Source organism: Giraffa tippelskirchi, chromosome 12 (assembly GCF_054371585.1).
Source record: "Giraffa tippelskirchi isolate mGirTip1 chromosome 12, T2T-mGirTip1v1.2.pri, whole genome shotgun sequence".
In the NCBI taxonomy this organism is placed as follows: domain Eukaryota; kingdom Metazoa; phylum Chordata; class Mammalia; order Artiodactyla; family Giraffidae; genus Giraffa; species Giraffa tippelskirchi.
The window spans coordinates 145,762,514-145,789,343 of NC_137286.1; the positions used below are offsets into that span (position 1 = coordinate 145,762,514).

The following is a 26,830-nucleotide window of genomic DNA, read 5'->3' on the forward strand; positions in this document are numbered from 1 at the left end:
AGGAAAGTACCAGAGGCTGATTTATCACATGTGAAATGATAAATGTGCAACTCTAAATGTGTTAGTCTTATGACATTTTTTTGGACTCTATTTTAGGGTCATTCTCTATTTTATTTTATATGATTTTTAGTTTGAGGTTCTTTAAAAAATATGGTACTTTTTTTTTTTTTTTTTTTTTTTTGCCAGTTGGAAGGAGTAATTGCAATTGATTTCTCTGAACACTCTTTAGCGGTTAGGTCATCACTGAGCCTTTTCTCAATATAAATCCCTCAGGCCTTTTAATCACAACATGTGTTATATTCTGCACACCCTAAGGAGAAATAATCTCCTTACCAGTGCAGCCTCCATCTGCCCAGCAGGCATTGTGAGCGAAGTGAAATGAAGGAGAAGACATTCTAGGTTTCCCTTAATTAATTCCCTAATCTACTGCTGTTTGTGTTGAGAAAATCAATCACAACCTAGCTCTGGAAAAAAAAAAAAAAGTTCAGCGTGGAATTCTAGTGAATTTAAGAACTGAGCTAACTACTTCAAAGACCTAAGACCATCTTTATTCTAGAGTCGTAAATTTCTTTAGAGTCTTATCGACACAGCTCAGCAATTTTGGTAGATTGTGGAAGACTATAGAAGCAAATCATTTTTACTTAGATTTTACAAGTAATTACTTATTTATATGCAAACATGATACTGATACTGAATCTGGCTTCTGCACACCAACCCTGAATTAATTCTCGGAGACAGAGTTTTGGGTGAAGTAGGAAAGAATAGCATTATTGTTTTGCCAGGCAAAAGAGGTCACAGAAGTCTAATGCCCTCAAAACTGTGTGTTCCAACCTAAAGCGGGTATTGAGGGAGCTTTTAAATTTAATTAATTAACTAATTTTTGGTTGAGCTGGGTCTTCAGTGCTGCCTGGGTTTTTCTCTAGTTGGGGTGAGTGAGGTCTACCCTCCGGTTGAGAAGCGGTCCGCAGGCTTCTCATTGGGGTGGTTTCATCGCAGAGCACAGCCTCTGGGATGCATGGGCTCCCCGGCTCTGGAACACAGGCTCAGTAGCTGTAGGGCATGGCCTGAGTTGCTTCGAGGCATGTGGGATCTTCCTGGATCAGGGATGAGCCAGTGTTTCCTGTACTGGCTGGAGACTCTTTACTGCTGAGCCACCAGGGAAGCCTGAGGAGTTTTACAGTAATGGTTCTAAGAGGGCATGATCAGCTCATGGACATTCTTCTGATTGGTTGGCGGGGAGGTAAGGAGGCGTCAGCATCTTCAGCCTTCTGGTTCTGACTAGCTGGAGTCCCAGTGCTTGTGGGCAGCATATTCTTGACTCTTCCCTGTTGGGGGTTTCAGTATCTTCAAAAAGCTTAAAGATCTTGTCATATGTATGGCATCACCGACTCAATGGACATGAGTTTGGGTGAACTCCGGGAGTTGGTGATGGACAGGGAGGCCTGGCGTGCTGCAGTTCATGGGGTCGCAAAGAGTCGGACACGACTGAGCATCTGAACTGAACTGATCCCTTGAGGAGGAACAAGGACCCTGCCTCAAGGCTACCCTATTGTTTTTTGAATGTTCCTCCCTTATCTCTACATCCCCTCCCTTCTCTAATTAGCAGCTGTTTCAACCTGCCTATTGGAACTCAGGAAGATAAAGGAGGCTGAATGAAATCTATTTCCTGTAATCAAGAAATGGCAGACACAGAAAGGCTTTTGTGGCCCCACAGGTTCCTGCTCAGTATCAGTACATCATACAAAATTTGCAAATTGTGCTTTTTTATCTAACCAGGATGATGCTCTGAATTTTATCTATTAGTATGTATGTAAATGTTGACATATTTACATGTCTATATACATTTATGTCATATATAAATGTATACATATATATATATATACATATATATACATATGTGTGTGTGTGTGTGTGTGTGTGTGTATATATATATATATATAAAATCAATACCAGGGGAAACAATGAGAGATGAACAGTAGAAACATTGAACAGTATATTCAGAATTTTGTAGAGAAGTTAAGAAAAATAAATATGCTTTCAACTATAAAACCTGCTAATTGATGAGAACATTCTGAGATTTTCTTCCCAAGAAATAAAGCTTAGGTGAGAATGAGTGAGTGTTTTAGCCCCGGGCTAAGAATGCTCTATTAAGGCTTTAAAGAATAGAAGATAGTAGAGTATGTTTTCAAAATGGGCAAAGTTTTTAGGAGTGCAGAAAAGGATGCTCTTCGATAGCTTTGGGGTTTAAGGAAGAGACATGAAGCCAAAGCAAATGAATAAAAGTGCCCTTGTGAACCAGGACAAGGTGGGAAATTGTGGAGCTGAAGGATCATCACCAACAGGAGATGGAGGGCAAGTTGCAATTTCACTCACACCTGATGTTGATGGAACACACGTTTGCATCTTTGAAAGATTGCAGCTTGAAGGTTCATATGTAAAGAACTTAGTTTATTGCACTGAGATATCAGTGTAACTCAGATCCAGAAACCTAGAGGGCAGGTTGATTTTTCAAAAGAATTACTTCATAATTTTTCTCACATCTTCTTTGCTCCCAGATGATAAATGTATTCATAGCAGAAACCTGTATTTCATCTTTGAATCTCCAATTGCCTGGCACAGAATTTGACCGACAGATGGTTGGATGGCATCATCGACTCAATGGACACGAGTCTGAGCCAACTCCGGGAGATGGTGAAGGACAGGGAAGCCTGATGTGCTGCTGTCCGTGGCGTTGCAAAGAGTCAGACCCGACTGAGTGACTAAACAACAACAAAAAATGCTACAAAAGGTTCGTTGAATGGGTGCACAAACCAGGCAAATATCAAGGTAAAATTCTAAGAACATGAAGCCAGATGACCTTAAAGTCTCATTTACAGTCTATGCTTCCCAAAGGTTATGTTTTATCCCAGACAAAGCTCATGTGGTCTGTGATCCTGCTTTTCTCTGCATCACTCCCCCCATAATACATGTGGAACAAAACCAAAAGAAGTCGAAAGATAAAATGTATTAAAACACAGATGAAGAGTCTGAAATTTGACTGAATTGATCAGCTGGATTAACTAGAATAAGCAAAATAGTAAAAACCGATACAAGAGTGAAACAGTAGTTTGCTCTCCCGACCATAATTTTACTGCTTCCAATGTGCTGTAAAATGATGCTTCTCAAACTGTGACTGAGCCTATCAATAGCTGAAGACATCAGTGTAAAGGCTGTAGTGGGCTTTTTAAAAAATTAATAGAATAGCAATGAAGGAAGGTCAAAAGTTAGAAGGAGATTGGGAGTTTAAGATTGACACCTACACATTACTGTATTTAAAATAGTGAACAAGGACCCATTGTATAGCATAGGGAACTCTACTCAATATTCTGTAATAACCTAAATGGGAAAAGAATTTATAAAAGAATAGATGTATGTATATGTATAACTGAATCACTTTGCTGTACACCTGAAACTAACAAAACATTGTAAATCCACTACAGTCCAATAGGAAACCAATCTAAAGAAAGAGGTAAAAGAAAATCCATGAAACTTAATACATTCCTATATTTGTAAGTGATCAGTCACGGTCCCATGGAGGGATGTTAAAAAGGCTTGAAAAGCACGAATATGGAGGAATGCTAAAATAAATGATGCTTTTAGAGTGAGAAACTTATACTTTTCTGGATAAAAAGTACAGGGGATTTCTTCCTGATCATCTCCGGCAGACCACATCTGAGCTCTGACAAGTCACTAGCAGACCAATGCCGTGAAATCACTGACTTGGCGTGACTATCGGCAAAGCCTCGCCATATAAAAGTCACTGCCTTTCGGGTGGCATTTTAAAAAATATGCTGTAAAACATCACTAGCTGCAGGAAGGTCAGGCTGATTCAATCCTTTCACGGAGAAGCCTGTTCTGTTGAAAGATCACTTGAAAAGAAAAGCACCTTCGTTCCTTTCTCACCCCGTGGCTCTGGGCTGACAGGGAGCGGCTTAGTGCATCTGTTAAGTGCTTCACAGAGTAACTTGGAAGCGATTGTGAGGAGCAAATTAATAGTCTGAATGCAAATTGGGACTGGAATGGCTTAACAAGAATGCATTGACCTTCACTGCAAAAATGTTCATTCATTGCCTTTCATTTTCTTAGAAGACCCATTTTCACATAGCTTGCTATTAAATGTATGCTGTCTGCATTCCCTTTATGATTTCGTTATTTATGTTAATAGTATTTAGTCAGTGTACATGCACTTCTTCATTCATTCACTCATTCACCTTTATTGAATTTTGATGGTGTTCCAAATTATGTGCTTAGAAACCAGGGAATAAGGAGGGTGGGGGTGGTTTCTGCCTGTTAAGAGTTTTGCAGTTTCATGGGGAGAGAGAGACAAGTGGATGGGGGGTTAAAGTAGAGTGTGATAAATTTCTCAATAAGATTCTATGAAAATATTGAGGAGGGATATTAAGATTAGACCAGATGTCAGGGAAAGTTACCCTGAACAGATGATGCCCGAGATGAGAATTGAAGGATGAAGAGTTTCTAGCCATGAGAAGAAGGGGATAACTGATGGGGTTAATTGATTGATTTTTTTTTCTCTATCTTGCATACCTAGCTCTGGTTTCTAAAGGAAACAACTCTAGATAATTTGAAGTTAAGTATTTTCTAAGAAAGTTATGACCAACCTAGATAGCATATTAAAAAGCAAAGACATTACTTTGTCAGCAAAGGTCCCTCTAGTCAAGGCTATGGTTTTTCCAGTAGTCATGTATGGATGTGAGAGTTGGACTATAAAGAAAGCTGAGCGCTGAAGAATTGATGCTTTTGAACTGTGGTGTTGGAGAAGACTCTTGAGAGTCCCCTGGACTGCAAGGAGATCCAACCAGTCCATCCTAAAGGATATCAGTCCTGGGTGTTCATTGGAAGGACTGATGTTGAAGCTGAAACTCCAGTACTTTGGCCACCTTATGTGAAGAGTTGACTCATTGGAAAAGACCCTGATGCTGGGAAGGATTGGGGGCAGGAGGAGAAGGGGATGACAGAGGATGAGATGGTTGGATGGCATCACCAACTCAATGGACATGGGTTTGGGTAAACTCCGGGAGTTCGTGATGGACAGGGAGGCCTGGCATGCTGCGGTTCATGGGGTTGCAAGGAGTCCGACATGAGTGAGCAACTGAACTGAACTGAACTCAACTGAACTGAAGTTCCTATTAAAAATAGAAGACTATTTTGCATTCAGTCCTATTCCATCATAACTCTTAGAGGACCTTAAAAATAAAGTAGTGAATTCTATATTCTTAGAAGTCACTAGAAAAATGGGAGATAGTTGATGGGGTTCAAGGTGGTAGGACGGCCAAAGGAAGGCTGTAATGATCAGACCATTTAGAATACATCCCATCCGAGAAGTCACCCTCATCCCACCTTCTCTCAAAGGCCTGCAAACTGGTTTCCTTGATACCAGGTTCCCTATGGTTTATCCTGTACTCTACAAGTATTTAACAACCCAAAGTCTCTGCTTCATCTTTTATCCCTTCCTGCAGGGAAGGAGGGGCTTCCCAGGTGGCTCAGTGGCATAGAAACCACCTTCCAATACAGGAGACTAGAGTTTGATCCCTGGGTTGGGAAGATCCCCTGGAGGAGGAAATGGTGCGCATTCATGAATGCTAAGTCACCCAGTTGTGTCCGACTCTTTGCAACCCCACAGACTGTAGCCCACCAAGCTCCTCTATCCATGGGATTCTTCAGGCAAGAATACTGGAGTGGGTTCAACATTCTTGCCAGGGAAATCCCATGGACAGAGGAGCCTGGCAGGCTACAACTGAGCATACAGGCAGAGAAGGAGGATTAATATTATTCTAACAGCTAGGATTCCCCACCGATCAGCACATGTCTCTTTCTAACCTGTCTCCTCCTCATCTCCTGTATGAATTACATACATCATTGATGCTGGTTCCTTGACAGCCTTATTTCTATTCTTTCCTCACATTCAATTAGCTTGAAACTTGCAACAGAGAGTGTAGAGATAATCAAATATGCTAATTCTTTACTCTCTTCCTAGCTAAAATTTTGGCTGTGTCTGTACTCAACCCCTAGTTCCATTCCTCTGGTTTTAGGGGAAAGATATATTTTCTCTTTCATCTTCCTGACCTTTTCTATATGTGCTCCCTGCGGCCTTGTCCTTCCTCTTCTCTCTCTCCCTCTTGTTCTCTCTCTATTTTGCTGGGCAATTTCATCCGTATGTGTGGCTTCCTACTCAATGACTGAGGACCCAGAAGCCAGGTCCAGCTAAGACTTGTCCCCCCAAATTCCCAATCTACATTTCCTGTTCCCTGTTAGATCTACAACTTTATTCGAAGAGGCACTGAGACTGGAATTAGTCCTACTCTTCAGCTTGAAGGAAATGGTTTAATTACTTGAAAATCAATTTATCAACTCTTATTCATGCAATAATAAATGGTCATCAATGCCAGTGGACTCCTGAGATCTAACGATATGTGCCAAACACACTTTTCAATCTCATATAATCCTCATGACAACTCTGGGTGGTGGTGTGATAGCTATCCTCGTTTCTGCATTTGACACGTAAGTCACTAGTATTTGAGAGGTTAAGTTATAATTTCCTGCAGGCCAAATGTCTCTTGCTTAACACATCCAGTCACAGAGGTCTAACTATACTTCAAAATCCTTGCTTTTGAATACCTCATATTCTGCTTTCAAATAGAAATGCTTTTTTTTTTTTTTTTTTAAAGCATTCTGCAGTAATCTGTGTTTGCCTCATTAAAACTCCCACGGGTAAATATGTTGTTTATTCTTCTGTTTTGCCAACTACAAACTAGAAGGCAATGAACATGAAGAAGAAGCTCTCAGATTGTGTGTTCACAGGGTGAAAGGCAGATCTAGGAGTTAAATTCAAACGTAGTTATGGGCTTCCCTGGTGGCTCAGTGGTAAAGAATCTTCCTGCCAATGCAGGAGACGTGGGTTTGATCCCTGGGTTGGGAAGATCCCCTGGAGAAGGAAATGGCAGCCCACTCCAGTTTTCTTGCCTGGGACATCCCCTGGACAGAGGAGCCTGCTGGGCTACAGTCCATGGGGTCTCAAAAGAGTCAGACATGATTTAGTGACTAAACAACCATGCACATCATAGCATATAATGAAGGAGAGCACAGGCTACCAAAGTCAAATCAGAAACATCTGACTCTTGCTTCTGAATATGTATTTGAAATTTTAATAAAGTTTGAACATTGTCTCCAATATTGATATTAAAATATTATTTGCCATAGTTTTCTAAACTCATATAGAAGTAGGAGCTAGTATTTCTCAGTCATTACTTAAGCTTGCCTTTCTCTTTCTGTGTCTGTACTCAGTTGTGTCCAACTCTTTTTAGCATTCTCTTTTATTTTTATTTACCTCTTATTTATTTTTAGCCTTTTTAGTATTATTTCAAAATGAGCATCCTTAGGAATTACTCTCTTTTGTGCATTATAAAGCTACCACTCATTTGTGATCTGTTATCTGTGATGACAAAATGAAATATTATCGCACAGTTCCTTTTATTCTCTAAAATGAGAGCTAACTGCTGAGACAGCTCCCGCGAATAGGCAGATAACACAAGCTTCAAATAACATAAAGAGCAAAAAACCAACATATCAAACACCTCACATACTTAAGCAAAGAAAAATAATTTTGTTCCTGAATAATCAGGTCATGGAAGGAGGCAGCATTATGCTGATTACTTGAGGTCGATCTAGAGAACTGGGGTTTTACCCTTGCGGACAGAAATCTCTACTCCGATCCTGTGAACTCTCTCATCGGGTCATAGAGTAGAAGGTCTTATCCCATGTTGTTGACAAATCAAAAAAAAAAAAAAGCCTCTAAAGAAGTGATTCTAAGTGACAAAGTAAACAGGAAGAAGATAAAATGACAGATGTTAAAGTTGAATAAACTCTTGGGTGACGGATTTTGAAGTCATTTATGGAAAAGTTCCTAGCTATTTTAAAAGACCAACACAAAGTGATATGATTTCTCACAGTTTTCCCCCAGAAGTAACTTAGGAAACATAGGTAACAGCGAATATAAGCTTCCATCAGTATTCATATTATTTTGTTCTCAAAAAAAATATTATTAAGATTCCCTGATTTATACCCTTGCCCATCCATTGCTTCCAGAACATTCCAGGCAAGTCCTGGTTGACTCTCCTTTACTTTATTGTTGTTGTTCAGTCTCTAAGTCCTGTCTGACTCTTTGCAACCCCAGGGACCCAGGCTCCTCTGTCCTCCACTATCTCCTGGAATTTGCTCAAATTCGTGTTTATTGAGTTGGTGATGCTTGTTTATTGGATTTCAGCAAATGTCCTGTCATTGCTTACTGCAGTCACAGCATTCTAGGTTTGGACTGAGAATCTCTGGGTGGCTTGATTCTTGGTTGATGAGTCAGACTGTCACAGACCTCTAGCTCCTGACAGCCAGTTTCTGCTGTTGAAGTAGTGATCCCTGGAGCAGAGCTGCACTTGTGACAAGTTCTCACCAACACATTTCAGTGCCGCTTCGTAGTTAACTCTGGCTTTGCCTACAAAGTATAGATACGAGGTTCTGTGCTCCAGGCCCTCCTTCTCATTTTAAAGTCGTGTCTCCCTGTCTTGACTGGGAACACGTGGTCTTACTGTGTTGCATGCAATACCGTGTTAGCAGTTTGAAATGTGATTTGGGGAGAGGTGATAAAATCTTCCTTGAAAGTTGTTCTTGAGCCTCTTCTTGGAAATATTGAATTTAGATCCTGATTGATAAATCAGAAAGTCCCAATGTCCTGTCTGAAGTAGTTTGAGACCTAGAATTGAAGGGAAAGTTGTGGAAAATGTTATCGTATGCCCTTAGCTAACAATTGATTGAAATATATCTTTCTAAAACCCTTATCACTTCAAATTAAATAGAATTATAATCATTCAATTTCACAAAAGTTTTAAGTTTTCCCTTTAAAAATTATCTCTAATAATTTATTACAACTTAATATCCAAAATGTCAATCATGATGGTATGCCCTTGAAATCTCTAATACTTACATTTAGAAAATAATTGTCAGCTCAACATTTATAGTCTTTAGAAAAAAATGTGAGCCCTCACTTATAAAACATTATCCCACAATGCCTGTACACCATAGGTTAGTGATTATTACTTTTTTAAGAGAGTTGATTCATTTGGGAATCTGATTAATGGGATAACACTATCCTTAGAAAGGATCTCCTTTGAACTTCTGCACTATTTTTTAAAAGTACTTTTTAAAGCAATTTAAACCATTATCTCCCCACTCTTTGGTCCTTCAGTTGTGGTTCTGCTCTTACTAGCCTCTGAGAGAGTAAGAGGTCTTAGTTTACTGCCTCAGAATAAAGAAAGCTGACTCGATTTTGGAGGTATCTCTCTGAAGCCTGCATGACAACATTAAAACAAAAGATCATCCTAAAATACAGATACACAGTCAATTTCTAGCCTGGTGATGGTGGTTTAGTAGCTCAGTTGTATCCCACTCTTGGGACCCCATGGGCTGTAGCCTGCCAGGCTCATCGTTAATGGGATTTCCCAGGTAAGGATATTGGAGTGGGTTACCATTTCCTTTCCAGGGAATTTCTAGCCTAGAAAGATGGATTCACTTGAGAAGTTCAAACTAGCCTTGCTGTTAGCTACTAATAGGATTTAGTCACATTTTGTTCATCAAAGCAAAATCGTGGTTACTGTTTATTGGGAACCATTTATGTTGTAAGTGTTTCATATTTATTGCCTAAGATCTCTAAAACTTTCCATCAGAGTAGTTGGTATTACACCGTTCCATAGATGGGGAGTCAGGCTCTGAAAGGTTTACATAACTGCTCAAAACCACAGTTAAGAAATTGTTAAAATAGGAGTCAATCCCAGGATCCTGATATTACAAAGGCCAAACTCAAAAACACATCTGATCACTTGACAATATTTGAAAGGTAGATAAATGGTTATATTAGGCAGGGTTTTCCAAGCAATTACGGAGGCTAGTAAATTCAAAATCTACAGAGGAGGCCAGCAATCTAGAAACTCAAGGAAAAGTTAATGTTTCAGTCTTAAATCCAAAGGCAGTCAGGCGAAGAATTCCACCTTCCTGTGGGACCTCAGCCTTTTCTCTTAAGACCTTTAATTGGAGGAAGCCCACCCAAATTATGAAGAGTAATCCGTTTTATTCAAAGTCAACTGATTTAATGTTAATTTCATTTAAAAACTGCCTTCACAGTAAGATCTAGTGAAAGTCCCTCAGTCGTGTCTGACTTTTTGTGACCCCATGTACTATATAGCCCGTGGAATTCTCTAGGCCAGAATACTGGAGTGGGTAGACTTTCCCTTCTCCAGGGGATCCTCCCAACTCAACCCAAGGATCAAATCCAAGGAATGCAGAATCTGCAATGCAGAATCTCCTGCATTGCAGATGGATTCTTTTGAGCCACAAGGGAAGCCTTGTGAGATCTAGACTGGTGTTTAACCAAATACTGGGTACCATGATCTAGTCAAGTTAACAAGTCACCACAATGATCATTAGACAAGAATGTAGAGAAGTGTCAAGGACCTGCTTGGTGATTGTCAGCTTTGGGGCCTTTCTGAGGTTCCACAATTTTGTTATTCTACCCACGAGGTAGAATAACACCTCAGGTAGTGTGGGTGGTTATAACCAAGCCAAGTGACATGTCTTCCAGGAGTTCACCACCAGACCAGAGAATCATCATGAAAATCCCATTAAAGAAGAAAAAGAGAAAGAAATGAAAAAGTTCATGAAGCGGCTTCTGGATTCTTATAAATAGATGATGGACACTCGCCAAAGTTTTTTGGTTTTGACCTCTTTCCCGAGCTGCAGTGGCTGACCAGTTCTCAGGGTAAGGAAGCAGAGATCAGAAAGGTCAATATCATAAGTCAACAGGACTGAGACTGAACTGAGATGTATTATCTGACTCCCAGTCCTTTTCCTGCTGTCTTGGCTTCTGCTTCTGTTTTATCGGTCCTGTGCAGTTGGGTTACCAAATAATTCTGGGCGTAAAACCAAAATCTGTCTATAAATCTGCTCTGTACTTCTGGTGGAGCTGCAGGGCTATTTAAACCTTCTTGACCAAATATCGACCCTCTCGTTTTAGCGACCCTCTGTGTGTTTTTATTGCATGCTAACTTTCAAGAGAAGAACATGGGGAGTGAACAGTGAGGAAGGAAGCCCTTGAAAAGAGGAGGACCACTGTACTGACTCTGGTGTGACAGATGCTGCAATCAGGTGACCTTTGTGTCCATGATCTGACCTTGACCTGTGATGCTCCTGTGGAAGAGGGTTTTGCTTGTTGCCTGGAAACCCTTAATGAAACCCAAACCTGGGAGTAACCTGCATGCATTTCAAGTATCATGTCAGTTTTCAGCAAATTTGATTAATATACTTCCCCATCCTTGCCTGATCCCAAATTATTCTTTCAAGATATCTCAGCAATGGCTGGAAAATAAACAATCCTCTCTTATTCCTAACCAGATTAACTGTGCCACCTGGTTTATACTCCCTTCATCTTGTAAAAGGTCCCAAATCATGACCTGATGAACAGCAGCAAAATTTTACTAATAAGACTTTTAATAAGCATTTTAAATTTACTTTTAAAATGAATAAGATATTAAAAATCAAGCCTGTTTTCTGGATAATAAGTCAACCCCCAGCACCTTAAGAATTTCCAATGTAAAGATAAGGTTTCAAAAACCAACTTACTTTAAAATCTGAACAGAAACTTCACACCTGCAGATCATCTTAGAAATGTGCAAAGTGCAGACACATTTTTAACAAATATAGAAATAACATCCACACATTAGAAATAGAAACTGAGAAATATGAAACCTTACAAACTTGCAATAAACTTTAGAGATGAAAAAATTAAATGGCCCCCAAAAGAACAGATCGGTGACTTTTTATCATTCTAATGCTAAGATAAGAAGCCATTTGCTATCTTTCCTAACACATTAATTTTTACATGAAGACATTTCAAGAATTGCTTAACTGAAAATATAAATTTAAAGCATTGAAGATTTTTCTTAGGAGGGAGGCTTTTCTTTTGCAAAACTTGAATGCTGAGATTAATTGCATTAATTTTATGACATTATCTTATCTTACATTTCTTCTCTTTTATTCTGTTTCTTAAAATTTCTCAGTCATGTCCGATTCTTTGAGACCCCATGGACTGTAGTAATCTGCCAGGCTCCTCTGTCCATGGAATTTTCCAGGCAAGAATACTGGAGTGGGTAGCTGTACCCTTCTCCAGGGGATCTTCCTGATCCAGGGCTCAAACCCAGTTCTCCACATTGCAGGCAGGTTCTTTATCATCTGAGCCACCACGGAAGCCCTATCTTACATTAACCCATGACTAACCTCAAACCTCATAACCATAGAGTGATTACTAGAGAATTACTGGTAGCTAAGAGTCGTTAGCAAGAAATAATTAGAAAGGAATATATGATCAGGTATTAAGTAGCATACTAAGGTTGCTGAATGCAGTAGCTATTTAGTTGAAGAGAGGCCAGTGGAAACAGCCAGGGAGAAATCAAGGTAAATTCAAAATTTTCACAAAAGAAATGAAGTGTGCATTGGGTTCAACTGGCATACATAGACACAGCGACAGTGGCTTGTCTGGTGGTCCACTGGCTACGACTCGGCAGTTCAAATGCGAGGGTTGTGGGTTTGATCTCTGGTCAGGGAGCTAGGATTCCAATGCCATGGCCACAACGTGAAAAATAAGATGAGCAACTTCAAGTTTATTAGGTTTTTGGTAAAAAAAAAAAAAAAAAAAAGTGGAAAAAATGGTTCTTCAGTTCTTCAAAATCATATCTGTATTTTATGGTTTGATAATATTAACTTAAGAATTTACTATACTCACTCAAATAAAATTTGAGGGAAAAGGTATGTAATTTTCAGTACTTCTGTCACTGGCCCTGAACTTTAAAACATCAAATAATCAGCAAGTTCAATCTCATTTTGTCACCCAAATATCGTTTGTCTTGCTCCCACTTTTCATTCCGCTGCCCTCACCCAAGGTTGCCCCCGCCCCGCTCCGGGGGGCAGAGTTCGCGTGTGTTCCCCTGGATGGTGCCCTTGACTCCCCTGCATGGACCTCCTGGAGCCATGCTCGGGCCCGGATTCTTCTTCTTATCATTCCTTCCTGGGACTCTGGCTCCTCTTTTTAAAAAAAAGATCTAGTCACCTCCTTTCTGATGTTTTTCCATCCAAAACTAGTTTCTAAACCGATGCAATAATTATCTTCTGAAAGTTGGAATCTGACTGTTCTAATTCCTTACGTCCTTCCTTTATTCATTCATCAAAAAACTACCAAATTCCTCAGTACTCATCGTCCTTTCTTTTATAAGAACTACTGCACTTCCCAAAATTTAAACTGAGTGTCATACCTTTTTTTCCTTCATTTTAACAGATACATGATTTTTATGTGTGGGCAGCATGTCTGACCCAGGAGCACTCAGCGCCTTTCTGATGGGACAGCCCCCTTGCTAGGTGCCCGGCTTTACCTGTTGGTTACCCGCCAGCACTTTTTAAGGATTTGCAGCTATTTCCTGTAAACTGGAGGCTATTTTCTGACCCTTGGCTTTAGCACGTGCTCTTACTGCTGCTGCCTAAGATTTCTTTTATGTCTTTCCATCCTTCGTGACTCACTAGAATGTCCACCAAGCTATGGGATGGCAGGGGTTCTACTTTTTTTTTTAATTAAAATTTCTATATACTTATTTTTAGTTTTAATTTTTTAAAAAACTTGAAGTTTAAAATAATTTTTTTAAGGCATTCTTGTTCTGTGTTCCCTGAGATATTAAAAGCACCTAAGGGGCTTCCCTGGTGGCTCAGTGGTAAAGAATTAGCCTGTCAATGCAGGGGACATGGGTTCCATCCCTGGGCCGGGAAGATCCCACGTGTCATGGAACAACTGAGCTCGTGCACCACAACTACGGAGCCTGTGCCCTGAAGCCTGTGTGCGACAGTTACTGAAGGCCACACACCCTGGAGCCTGTGCTCTGCAGCAAGAGAGGCCACAGCAGTGAGAAACCTGTTCACCTCAGCTAGAGAGAAGCCTCACAGCGAGGAAGACCCCGCACAGCCGAAAATCAGTAAATAAACAGCAGCTAGGACAGTGCCTGGCATGCAGTAGGCACTCAATAAACACTTGTTGAACATCTGAATGAATGAATGAAGTGAAGGCCCAGCTCAGACCACTTCTGGGCAGCACTGGGAGTTTCTTAAAGCAAACACTCCAGCAGCTAAAAGGGGTGACGCTGGGGAGGTATTTCAAGGGACACGGGGCTTCCTGTAACAGAATGAGCCGGTGGGAGCCAGGAACTTTCCCAGGAGGGCTGGCCATGAGCTGCTCCTGAAAGAAGAAGGAAGTGGCAGATATTAGGAACTGGGGCCTTGTGCCAACCCCCAGAGAATTTTCTTTTCTTCCGCTCACTTGGTTTTACTCATCTGTGACTCAACCTCTGCTGAATCACACAAAGCAGGTCTAGCCTCTCTGAGTGGGATGGACACATGCGGAATTGAACAGACACATGAGGAAAGCATAAAACGAACCTGTAGGAACAATGTCAGGAAAGGCTCAAACCCATGACGAACGAAGTTCATGAAAAATGCTAGAAAAACCATAGACCTTCTTTTCTGTTTGAAGCAACAAGAACAAAGAAAGAATGGGGCCTTGGGAACTATGACATCATTTTGACCAAAGGAAGAGAGCTGTGTTTCCCAGATGGCTTTGGTGCTTTCAACTCAGAGGACGGGCTGGTCCCAAAGTACACAGGGTCAGGCCTGTTTGGGGGAAAAAACAAAATGCAAGTCAACTGCAAAGAATCTTTAAACAAAACTGACCAGTTTCAATACTTTCAAGTCTTTACATGCATGAGAATTCTATCTGAAACTGTTCAGTGAATATGAGTAATCTCAGAAAAACTATAATTTGAAAAAATATATGGATTTTGTGAGGTTTCTTTTTTTTTTTGTACTGGAGAATGGCAACTAGCACAAATCTTCTGGAATTTCCAAAAACAGCAGACTTTTGTGAATTGTGGCCAAAATAGACAATTAACTCTTTTCAGCAGGTTGTCTGCAAGTATTTAGAAAAGAATCTGGCGATTGTGTGTTCACTAAAAACACATTAAGCCAGACTAGAGAAATGTAGTATTTTTTGTTAGGGTTACTAGGCACATGTTTCAGATAAGCCAGATGCAGTTGACAGTTACTCTCATATTGTTGTGACTGTGATATTGGAATGATGAAGGGACAGGAGATTCGGGGCTGAGTTCAGAGGTATAACATCAGGCTGCCATCTGCTGTTTAATTATCTGAGGCCGCCACGGAGTTCAGAAGTTCAACATGCTCCTGTCTCGAGATCCATCTTTCTCAAGATGTTTATTAGTAGCTAAAATGAAGGCATAACAAGCAGGCAAATCTATTTTAGAAAGACAAATACATCTGAGAAATATTTTATATACTTCACTGAGCACACTGTAATGCTTATTATTTCTTTTGGAATATCTAGGATGTGGAATAAAGGCATGTTTGGGGGGTTACATGCAACTCACCACACTACAGGGGCTTCCCAGGTGGCTCAGCAGTAAAGAATCCACCTGCAAAGCAGGAGACCCACGTTCTATCCCCAGGTTGGGAAGATCCCCTGGAGAAGTAAATGGCAACCCACTCCAGTATTCTTGCCTGGAGAATCCCACGGACAGAGGAACCTGAGGGCTACAGTCCATGAGGTTGAAAAGAGTCAGACATGACTGAGTGATTAAGCACATACCAACAACCTTGCTAGGTGACATGTGACATCTAAGATTTCTGAAAGTTTGAAATGTTTCCATGATAGCTCTTAGGGTGTTAATACGATTTTTCCTTCCTGCATGATGTTTTAGGGCCTAGATTTGGATCTATAAATGAGAGACCATCCTTATGACCTTTATAGCCATGACGAGCCTTGCTAGATCCTTGCACACCTGTCTCTCTGTGGGCTCTGCTAGATGCTGGGCAGAATGGTTCTCCTCAGTCCTGTTCTCTGGGTCTTTCTCGTGGGTCATAGCTGGGCTTTGGTAGGAATTTCATGAAGCAGAAACTGACAACTACAGAAACAATATTCAAATATAGGACTTGGTGGAAACTGTTTTTTAGGGTTTACTCCCTGTTAGAGAAAGAAAAGTTGTAGCACCCAGTGAGGAGGCACAGTGGGGTTGAAAGATTTGGGAGAAATGAACCAACAAAATAAAAGGAAAAGTCATTGACCCCTACTTCAAAGAAAGACGAGAATGTGACTTTTCAAGTAAAATTTCAGAAGAAGGGAAAGCGTACACACTGAAAGTATTAGTGATTCAGTTGTGTCCGACTCTTTGTGATCCAGTGAACCATAACCTTTCAGGCTCCTCTATCCACGGGATTCTCCAGGCAAGAATATCGCAGTGAGTTGCCATTTCCTCCTCCAGGGGAACTTCCTGGCCCAGGGATCGAACCCAGGTCTCCTGCATTGTAGGCACATTCTTTACCACTGAGCCACCAGGGAAGCCCATATACATTGGAATTGAGACCCAATTCTGGAATCGCCTCCTGCCCATTTACAACTCTAGACTCCAGCTTTCTCATCTGGTTCATGGAGAACAGTATGTAACATCATGGTAAGAATATGCAATTGGTGTAGCATTTATATAGGTTTGGAGAGTGTCGCCACATGCATTACCTACTTCATACAATAACCGTATGAAGAATTCTTATAAATCCCTGTTGTACAGATGAGGAGACAGGCGCTTGAGAAATCTGAAGGCCTCACAGGGAACTGTGACCAGGTTGCTCCCATGTGTTGGCTTCTGGATTGAGGCCCAGAAGTGCCAGGCAGCCCAGGCCACAGTCCAGCCCCTGCTTGAACACCGCCAACCAGGTTTTTGACAGGTGACGTCCCAAACCACCAAGCTCCTTCTTTCTGAAAAGAGAAGGTTGAGAAGGCTAACTTCCCCGATGGCTCAGTGGGTAAACAATCTGCCTGCAATGCAGGAAACACAGATTCGATCCCTGGGTTGGGAAGATCCCTTGGAGAAGGAAACGCCAACCCACCACAGTTTTCTTTCCTGAAGGGTCCCATGGGCAGAAGAGCCTGGCAGGCTACACCCTCTGGGGTCACAAAGAATCTGATATGACTAAGCATGCATGCTTGCACACACACACACACACAACATTCCTATAGCCAACTCATCCAATCATTTTGTATCAAAAATGACATTTCTTTAACTGTTTTAACTTATTTGTGTTGGCACAGCATATTGCTAAGTCTGAAATATCGTAACATCACAAAAGATGAAATAGCAGTACTGACTGATGTGTCTTCATTTTTTTCTACCTGCATCCAATTTAAGGGTAGTTTTCCAAGAACGTTTTAAGAAGCATGCCTGGCCGCTGGTTGCTGTTCCTGTCCATTTCTCTACGACCTCGCTCTTCGAAGTTCTGACCTGCATTTTAATTTCCATCTCAAGAAAAGTGGTTGCTTCGGTACATAATGGATCCTACTTCTTTTTTCCACTTAAAAATCTACTAAAGTTTCAGGAAAAAAAAAAAAGTGCAGACTGTTCAATTTTATCTAAAGCAGCAAATCTCTCCCAAGAAAGTTCAAATAGAGGCTAGCCTGTACAGAAACAACTTTTAAAAAACTTAGAAACAGAACGATTTAGACTTTCCATTCTTGGCAAATAGTACTTTTATTTTAGCAAAGGGAAGATGATGAAAACTTTCCAGGGAGGTCAGAGGTGGCCTTCCCTACTCTGACTTGATCCGCCCCAACTGGGGGGCACTCTTTGCCCTACGTGCACAGTTTTCAGCAAACACATTCTTAAAGATCTTTTCAACTCTCTGGCTTCCATGAATGGTGAGTGGACACATATGTTAACAAAGTAGGTTTACTACCAAAGCTGATGCTGAAATAAAACAACTGGCTAGCCTGCCATGTCCATTTCCACCTCTATTGCTGGTACGATCGATTGACTTCCCTTGTGTATGTTCTCTACATTCCGTTTCCCTCACCCTTTTTTCTTCTATCCCAAGCAGACAATTCACACTGACTTTACTATTTTTGCTCAGCCCTGTTCTGCTTCCTGGATGGCCACCCCCCACTGCTCTAAATTGCGGCTAATGTGGTAGAGATATTCCCTTCCAGAACCCATCCCTTCAGCTCCTGATTTTTCAAAGTTCACATTTTGCCAAAGCGTTCTTTGCCTCTGGGTTCAGTCAGTTCAGTTCAGTCACTCAGTCGTGTCCAACTCTTTGTGACCCCATGGACTGCAGCACGCCAGGCCTCCCTGTCCATCACCAACTCCCGGAGTCCACCCAAACTCATGTCCATTGAGTCGGTGACGCCATCCAACCATCTCAGCCTCTGTCGTCCCCCTCTCCTCCTTCCCTCAATCTTTTCCAGCATCAGGGTCTTTTCAAATGAGTCAGCTCTTCGCATGAGGTGGCCAAAGTATTGGAGTTTTAGCTTCAGCATCAGTCCCTCCAGTGAATATTCAGGACTGATTTCCTTTAGGATGGACTGGTTGGATCTCCTTGGTCTCAGTCAATTGCCACTTAAATAATGTTGTTAGGAAGATTGAAAAAGTAGGATCTTTTGTTTCTCCACTTATTCTAAAAGTTCCTGCTTCTAGAAACAAAACTTTCAGGGACAATTTTGTCTTAATTTTTATTTATTTATTGGCTGTGCTGGGTCTTTGATGCTGCATGGGCTTTCCTCCAGTTGCGATAGGCCGAGACTACTCTCTAGTTGCCACACACAGGCTTCTCTTGTCGCGAAGCACAGGCTCTAGTGCGCGCGGGCTTCAGCGGTTGTGGCTCCCAGGCTCAGTAATTGTGGTGCATGGGCTTAGTCACTCACGGGAGGTGGAATCTTCCTGCATCAGGCACCAAACCTGCGTCTCCCGCATTGGCAGGCAGATTCTTTACCACGGAGCCACCAAGGATGTCCCAGGCACAATTTTTAAGCCTTCGTTGGTGAACACATTTTTTCAGTTTTTCCTATTTTGAAAAAGATGAGTCACTTGCATTCCTCCAGATAGTTTGGTCTCCCCCCGAAACACCAAGCTCAGTTCAGTAGGAGCTTTGAGTAAATCACATGCAGCTACATTTTTCAAACATATTCCATTGTTATCAGAATCCTTGGAGGAAGAGCCTATTTTTGCTAAAAACAGAAAATTAAACTAGTTTCATTGTAAGTGTGTATACAGTGTCCTTAAAACATGGAAATATTTTTATTGCCGTTTCTTATACTTTATGGCCAATACATCTGACCAAAAATCCATCTCCAGCCAGTGTTTTTCCATCAGATGGAGACTGAGTGAATGTCCCAGCAGGTGACAGGAACCTTCGGCAGTGTGGTAGACACACACCTGAACTTCAGCTTCATTGTTCAGGCAGGAAATTACCCGATTTCCCTGCATTCTATATTTTCACTCTTTCAAAGCACATATTTAAAGTGTGCCTTTATAAATGGGTATCACACGGTTTCACTTTCACAGAGGCTTGGGGGAAGTTCATGCTTGGCTATTATCAACTTATCAAACAGTCACAGTCTCAGGCATTCTTTCAGGCAATAAACCATATTCCTTTTGTTGTTGGCTCACCCTTTATTTTTATGGCCCATTAACCAGTACTGAATTAAAATCAAATTTGTAAAAATGATCTAATGCCCATGTAAATAGTTCTGCAAACTGGTTAGTCATCTGAATACCCAGCACAAGACAATGTCAGAATAAGGTTATGAATCAAATACAAGCATAGATTGTAAATGGTTGATGATTAAAATATGTTTTTTAAAGAAACTCATGACTAGAAATACAAGAGAAATGTTAAAAGAAAAAAAAAGTTTGGCACAAACTTAAGTAAACTTTCCAGTTGCACACAGGGCAGGATTTGTGGCTGAATGAGACTGATGCTCTCTGTCGGTGAAAGTGCAGGTCACAACCTCCTGCTTCTTATTTCCTCTTGTTACTTGGCATTTGGAGGAACTGAAAGCTTCCAGACTAGTTTTTCCATTTCTTAATCCTAATACCATCCAAGTGTACAAAAGCTTTACCTTGTGAGTCCTTTTACCATCCTGGGGAGAAAAATTCAGATGAAACAAAATTTTTATTTATTTATTTTGATGTGGACAATTTTTAGAGTCTTTATTGAATTTGTTGTGCAATATGACCTCTGTTGTTGATGTTCTGTTTTTTGTTTGTTTGTTTTGCCTGAGAGACATGTAGGATTTGAGTTCGTTGACCATGGATCAAACCAGCATCCCATGCATTGAAATTCTGTCAAGAAATTTTGAAAGGCAAAATCTCAACCACTAGACCAGGAAGTCCCTGACATAATTTTTGAATGTGAAAATTTTTGTGATTCTAATGAGAGGATTGGAGTTTTTTGAACCACTAATTATGATGATTTGATCCTAACTTTTCTTTCTCAAATAATAAGCAGCTTTTATTTTGAGAAGAATTTAAATTCCTCCTGAATGAAGGAGAGTTCCTTCATTCCACAGAGATCCTCTCTGGCTTGGCCACTCTGTGGCCGTGTGACCACTCGGAGAGGTGGGAAATGTCCCTTGAGATGCCTGTAGTCACATGGCGACGTCATCACTTCTCAGGGTTGTTACAGAGCTGTGGCGCAGTCTGCTCCCAAATGGTGCTCTCATGGTTCATGAAATATGTCATTTCACTGTGGGCTTCTGCAAGAAATTTTGCCAATCAGAGATCTATTTGAAGTGAGATGCTGCACCTTGAAAACGGAGGAGGTTGTGTGATAGAAACTCAGGGCCTTTCTCTCCCATATGTGTGGACTCTCCATGATTGTGGTGGAGAGAAATGCAGACTGATTCAGATGTTTCCTGGTGGTGGTGATGTAAATGCCATGGACAGCATTACGGGATTTTCTAAAATGATGAATAATTCTTGGGAAAGTTCGGGGGAAAAAAATTCCTCCCTCAGTTGACATATAGTTGTATTCTTGGAAAAGACTATTTATATTAAAAATTTACAAAAAGCAGTTTGCATTCATAATTAATCGGTTTGATTTTAGGAACAAACATCATTGACAAGTTTCTCTTCTTGAAAAGAAAGTTTTGGGGGACTTAGGAAGCGTGAGGGAGTTGGGACCATTCTTCATTTGTTCTCCCTGGTTCAGGGCCAGCCAACCACACTTTGCAAGAGGGAGACTTCCATATTCCTATTTGTTAACCTGTCTTAGAGGTGCTGATCTCTTGGCAACCAAAAAACCAGGCCCGCTGGTCTTCAAAATCTCCCCTTGGGTCAGTTCTTCCTTTTAGAAGAGGACTTTCCTTTGTAGTGACAAGCTCTGTGGGGACAGTAGACCAGGTGTGACTATCAGAGAGAGGACAGCAGCTGGTCCCAGACATGAGGACAGGGGCCTTGAGGGAAGATGCTGACAAGAAAGAAGACAGTGACAGAGGAAGCTCTCTGAGCACTCAAGAGCCGGTCCAGGAGCACACGCCATTCCAGAAGGAGGAAATGCGGCTGAGAACAGATGACCCAGCATGCACAGGCCAAGCACCAAGGGACCAAGTGGCACCCAGGCTCAGAAACTGAGAAATGGAATGTTCGCTGCTGTATCAAACAAAGGATGTCACTGTCGTCAGCAATTGCAGCCGCCATGAATGGTGAGCCGATGAGCCCTGAGGGAACACAGGAAGGAGAGAAAACCTGCCATCTAGCAGCCATCAGCCTGCAGCCACTCCCTGTAGTGAGCCCCGAGGAAACTCAGGATGTGAAAACAGGATACCAGCCCCAGATGGCTGAGGTGCATCAAAGGGAATGATTTCAGGGACTCCAGACTCTTGCCTCTTCCCATGCATAGAAAAGCACTAAATTCCTTCACTTGGGATATCTGGTTTTCTTTAATTAACAGTAATATTTTGACATTCAGACTACCTGCCCTTTGTTGAAAAACTTTTATGTAACCTGGCTCCCCCTCTTGCCTCCTCAGAGCAGTTTCTCAGAGCTACCTGAAATTCTGTGTCCTGGGCTGCAGCCCTCATTTTGCCCCCAATAAAACTTAACTCTCAACATTCACATTGTGCATTTTTTTAAAGTCAACAAAACCAACATTGAGTTGAATCTGACCAAAGATGCAGGTGGCCCCCAAAGGGGAAGCACAGAATGATCCTGTAGAAGGAGTCACCTCCTGAGAAGACCATAGCCCATGTTTCCACCTCTATGGAAAACAAGAACGAAGCTCCCCAGGAATCCTATAGCCCAGACCTCTGTCCTGGCCAAGCCCTGATCTTCACTGGCATCAAGAAATATCTTAACATCCACCACTAGAATCGTCCTCTATCCACACAACTTGGACATTAAAGGGGGTAACCTTTAATGTTCACCCACTTCCCAATGTGTCTACTTTGAAGGTTCAGAAAAACAGCAAGATTGTTTTTGCCTTTCTTACCTAAAAGTCTTTGATTTTGCCTCTTTTTGTATTACTCTATTAAGCCATTCTATTAATGGCTAAATTTAGAATCTGATAGGTTACATTTGTTAGTTTAATGTTTTATAGGTAATGTAGTTATAGTATTTTATTACTGTTAAAAAAAATAAGCCAAGAAACCAGACCACAGAATATTAGTTTCTGATGCTTAACATGCCTCTATAGCATCAACTGTACTGAATTTTACATGATAAGTTTCATAACTGAAACATTTAAAATTCAGATTTATTTCTATATAACTAGGGCTCAATATCCTCTTATTATATGATTGATATTACTTACCATTATAGTTAATAGAAAAGTCAAAAATTTTAACTAGATTATGCGTTGTTTTCTTCAAAGGCCAGAACATTGGTTGTGTTTATTAGTAACATGCTTCTTAACTCATTTTTACTCACAAGAAGTACAGTCAGTAGAAATTCCACCTTGGCTGACCTCTGCTTCCGCACTCACACTTTATCATGTGTGGCCTATTTATTTTGCACTTCTGTGTGTCTGCACACACCTTCACAGGAACCCTGGAGGATGGGTGTCAGGCAGGCATCATCTACTACCATTCAGACCACATGTTTTCTACTCTTTGTAGCCTCACAGTTGCAGGGAACTTAGCTGTTTTGTTCATCCTTGTATCCACAGCACCCAGAACAGTTCCTGCCATGGATCGAGCACCTATAAAATAGTCTATAAAAAAGTTCACTTCAGTTCAGTCACTCAGTCATGTCCAACTCTTTGCAACCCCATGGACTGCAACACACCAGGCTTCCCTGTCCACCACCAACTCCTGGAGCTTACTCAAACTCATGTCCATCGCATCTGTGATGCCATCAAACCATCTCATCCTCTGTCATCCTCTTTTCCTCCCGCCTTCAATCTTTCCCAGCATCAGGGTCTTATCCAATGAGTCAGTTCTTCACATCAGGTGGCCAAAGTATTGCAGTTTCAACTTCAGCATCAGTCCTCCCAATGAATATTCAGGGTTGATTTCCTTTAGGATTGACTGGTTGGATCTCCTTGCAGTCCAAGGGACTCTCAAGAGCCTCCTCCAACACAACAGCTCGAAAGCATCAGTTCTTCGGCGCTCAGCTTTCTTTATAGTCCAACTCTTACATCCATACACTAGTACTGGAAAAACCATAGCTTTGACCAGATGGACCTTTGTTGGCAGAGTAATGTCTCTGCTTTTTAATATGTTGTCTAGGTTGGTCATAGCTTTTCTTCCAAGGAGCAAGCATCTTTTAATTTCATTGCAGTCACCATCTAGAGTGATTTTGTAGCCCAAGAAAATAAAAATAAAGTCTCTCACTGTTTCCATTGTTTCCCCATCTATTTGCAATGAAGTGATGGGACCAGATGCCATGATCTTAGTTTTCTGAATGTTGAGCTTTAAGCCAACTTTTCACTTTCCTCTTTTACTTTCATCAAGAGGCTCTTTTGTTCTTCTTAACTTTCTGCCATAAGGGTGGTGTCATCCGCATATCTGAGGTTATTGATATTTCTCCTGGCAATCTTGATTCCAGCTTGTGCTTCCTCCAGCCCAGCGTTTCTCATGATGTACTCTGCATATAAGTTAAATAAGCAGGGTGACAATATACAGCCTTGCTGTACTCCTTTCCCAATTTGGAACCAGTCTGTTGTTCCATGTCCAGTTCTAACTGTTTCTTCTTGACCTGCATACAGATTTCTCAAGAGGCAGGTCAGGTGGTCTGGTATTCCCATCTCTTTCAGAATTTTCCACAGTTTATTGTGATCCACACAGTCAAAGGCTTTGGCCTAGTCAATAAAGCAGAAGTAGATGTTTTTCTGGAACTCTCTTGCTTTTTCAATGATCCAACGGATGTTGGCAACGTGATCTCTGGTTGCTCTGCCTTTTCTAAAACCAGCTTGAACATCTGGAATTTCATGGTTCATGTACTGTTGAAGCCTAGCTTGGAGGATTTTGAGCATTACTTTGCTAGTGTGTAAGATGAGTGCATTTGTATGGTAATTTGAGCATTCTTTGGCATTGCCTTTCTTTGGGATTGGAATGAAAACTGACCTTTTCCAGTCCTGTGGCCACTGCTGAGTTTTCCATATTTGCTGCCATATTGAATGAAGCACTTTTCACTGCATCATCTTTTGGAATTTGAAATAGCTCAACTGGAATTCCATCACCTCCACTAGCTTTGTTCATAGTGATGCTTCCTAAGGCCCACTTGACTTCACATTCCAGGATGTTTGGCTCAGGTGAATGGTCACACCATGGTGGTTATCTTGGTTGTGAAGATTTTTGTATAGTTCTTCTGTGTATTGTTGCCACTTCTTCTTAATATCTTCTGTTTCTGTTAGGTCCATACCATTTCTGTCCTTTATTGTGCCCATCTTTGCATGAAATGTTCCCTTGGTAACTCTAACTTTCTTCAAGAAATCTCTAGTCTTTCCCATTTTTTGTTTTCCTCTATTTCTTTGCATTGATTGCTGAGGAAGGATATCCTGTCTCTCCTTGCTGTTCTTTGGAACTCTGCAATCAAATGGGTTTATCTTTCCTTTTCTCCTTTGCCTTTAGCTTCTCTACACACAAATGATAGGAACAAATGGGTGATAAATTGTCCATTCTTATGTTTTATATAAATGCTGAGTATTTTTCAAAACTCTTGACCCACTGGATTCAGGCTGGCTAAGTGAAGCCATAATGTCTCATTTAAACAACCTTCCTATGGAACATGCACATACAAACACACACTCTGTACTAGCCTATGATTTATGAATCCTCATTAAATAGTCAGTCTTGATCAACAGCTCTGGGATATTTATCACCTTTGTTCCAAGCAAGGAGGATGAGCATTGCAGAGAACGCAGTGAAAATGAAACTGTATGCAATAAGTCTATCTGAAGACAAAAAAAGTACTATGAGGTGGATCTAGCGTTGTGAGGTAACCAGCAAATTTACAATATCAGAAATAACTGAAGTCTTGGCCCAGAGACTGGTGAACAATGAGGTTTGTCTTCAATCCTTATGGCACTACCATTTCATCGTGCTGTTATTGAATATTTACGTATGTTTCCACCATGGGTTAAGTCCGGACACTGAGAATAAGTCTACAGTAGTGGAGAATTAGATGGCTTGGGGATTAAATGTTCAATCTGCAGAGATACAAGAGGTCTGAGTTCAGTGTCACTGGAGTGTTCGAGTTTGGGCCCGGCGTACACTCGGTGGAGATGGTGGAGACGCTCACGGATCACCCCAGGGCGGTGGGACCACTCGGCCTTCAGTATCTCCCAAACCTGGGAACTTATAATTTCATGAGGCAAAACCCCAAGCATTATTAAGCTCTAACACTAACTGTGGTGCTGGCTTTGTGAAGCAAATTTCAGAGAGGGTGGGAGGCTTCAGGGCAGCTCTGAGCTGAATCGGCAGGGAGTGCAGTAGAGGACTTGGCAGATGTTTAGGACTGGGAGAATGTTCTGAGGAAGCCTGCAGAGGAGAGAAGACCCTCGAACACACTCAGAGGTCAAGGTGGCTGAAATGAAGGTCCCCACAGAACTGGGTTAAAACTGGGCTCTGTGAGGTGCAGTGGGAAGAGATGACATGTTGCCAGTTGAGAAATGCCACACTAGCGTTCAGTACAATATTATCCAGTTTCCACTGAGAGACTTGAACAGCCAGGTGGAATGTCAGGTAGCTTGGCAGGAGGTGATGCTCTCAGGTCCAAGGTTAGCCGAAAGTATGAGTCCCCAAAGAAGCAGAGAGCTCTGAAATGTATCTAAGTTTCCAGGAAACAGGCAGCCATGCAGGCAGTTGGCATCACGGGAAAGATCTCTGGCTTCTGAAGAGACCATTAAGAGAAAGGGAACACTCAAACCCCAAAGAAAAGGTATATCCCCAGCAAGCAACCAAGACAGAAACTCAGGGGACTTCCCTGGGGGTCCAGTGGTTAAGACTTCGCCTTCCAGTGTAGGGGGAGCAGTTTTGATTCCTGCTCAGAGAGCTAAGATTCCATATGTCTCATGGCCAAAAATGTGAAAATGTATGACAGAAGCAATATTGTAATAAATTCAATAAAGATTTTTTTAAAAGATAGACACTCAGATATGGCGCCATATGCAAAGGATCCTAAGGCATAAGTCATCAGGCCAGTGAATAGAATTAAGATGTGAGACCAGAAGGGGAGCCCATGAAGAGGTCAACTTGTTTCTGAGCCTCTAAAATACTAGCATGAGGTTCCCTAAACTTGTTTCCTTGCTGGGAAGCTTGACCTCAGGGTTTGGGATGAACCTGAACTAGAGATGGAAGTTAAGGAGTCTTAGCCACAAGGTTTGGAAAAGAGGGGAAGAAAGAGGCCACCAAGAACAG

At 41.4% G+C, this 26,830-nt stretch overlaps 1 long non-coding RNA gene across 3 annotated transcripts in view; it reads left to right on the forward strand.

Annotated features, from left to right (window-relative positions):
• LOC145529807 (uncharacterized) overlaps positions 1 to 17,520 on the forward strand; it is a 373,203-nt gene extending 355,683 nt beyond the window's left edge. The window contains exons 12-13 of one of the 3 annotated variants that reach the window (XR_014071362.1): positions 16,467 to 16,655; positions 17,388 to 17,520. This is a non-coding gene — a long non-coding RNA (uncharacterized LOC145529807). Of the gene's footprint in view, positions 1 to 2,555; positions 2,789 to 16,466; positions 16,656 to 17,387 lie in introns of those variants that run through there. The other 2 variants (XR_014071364.1, XR_014071363.1) reach the window with 2 other exon arrangements.
• The last annotated feature ends 9,310 nt before the right edge of the window (positions 17,521 to 26,830 follow it).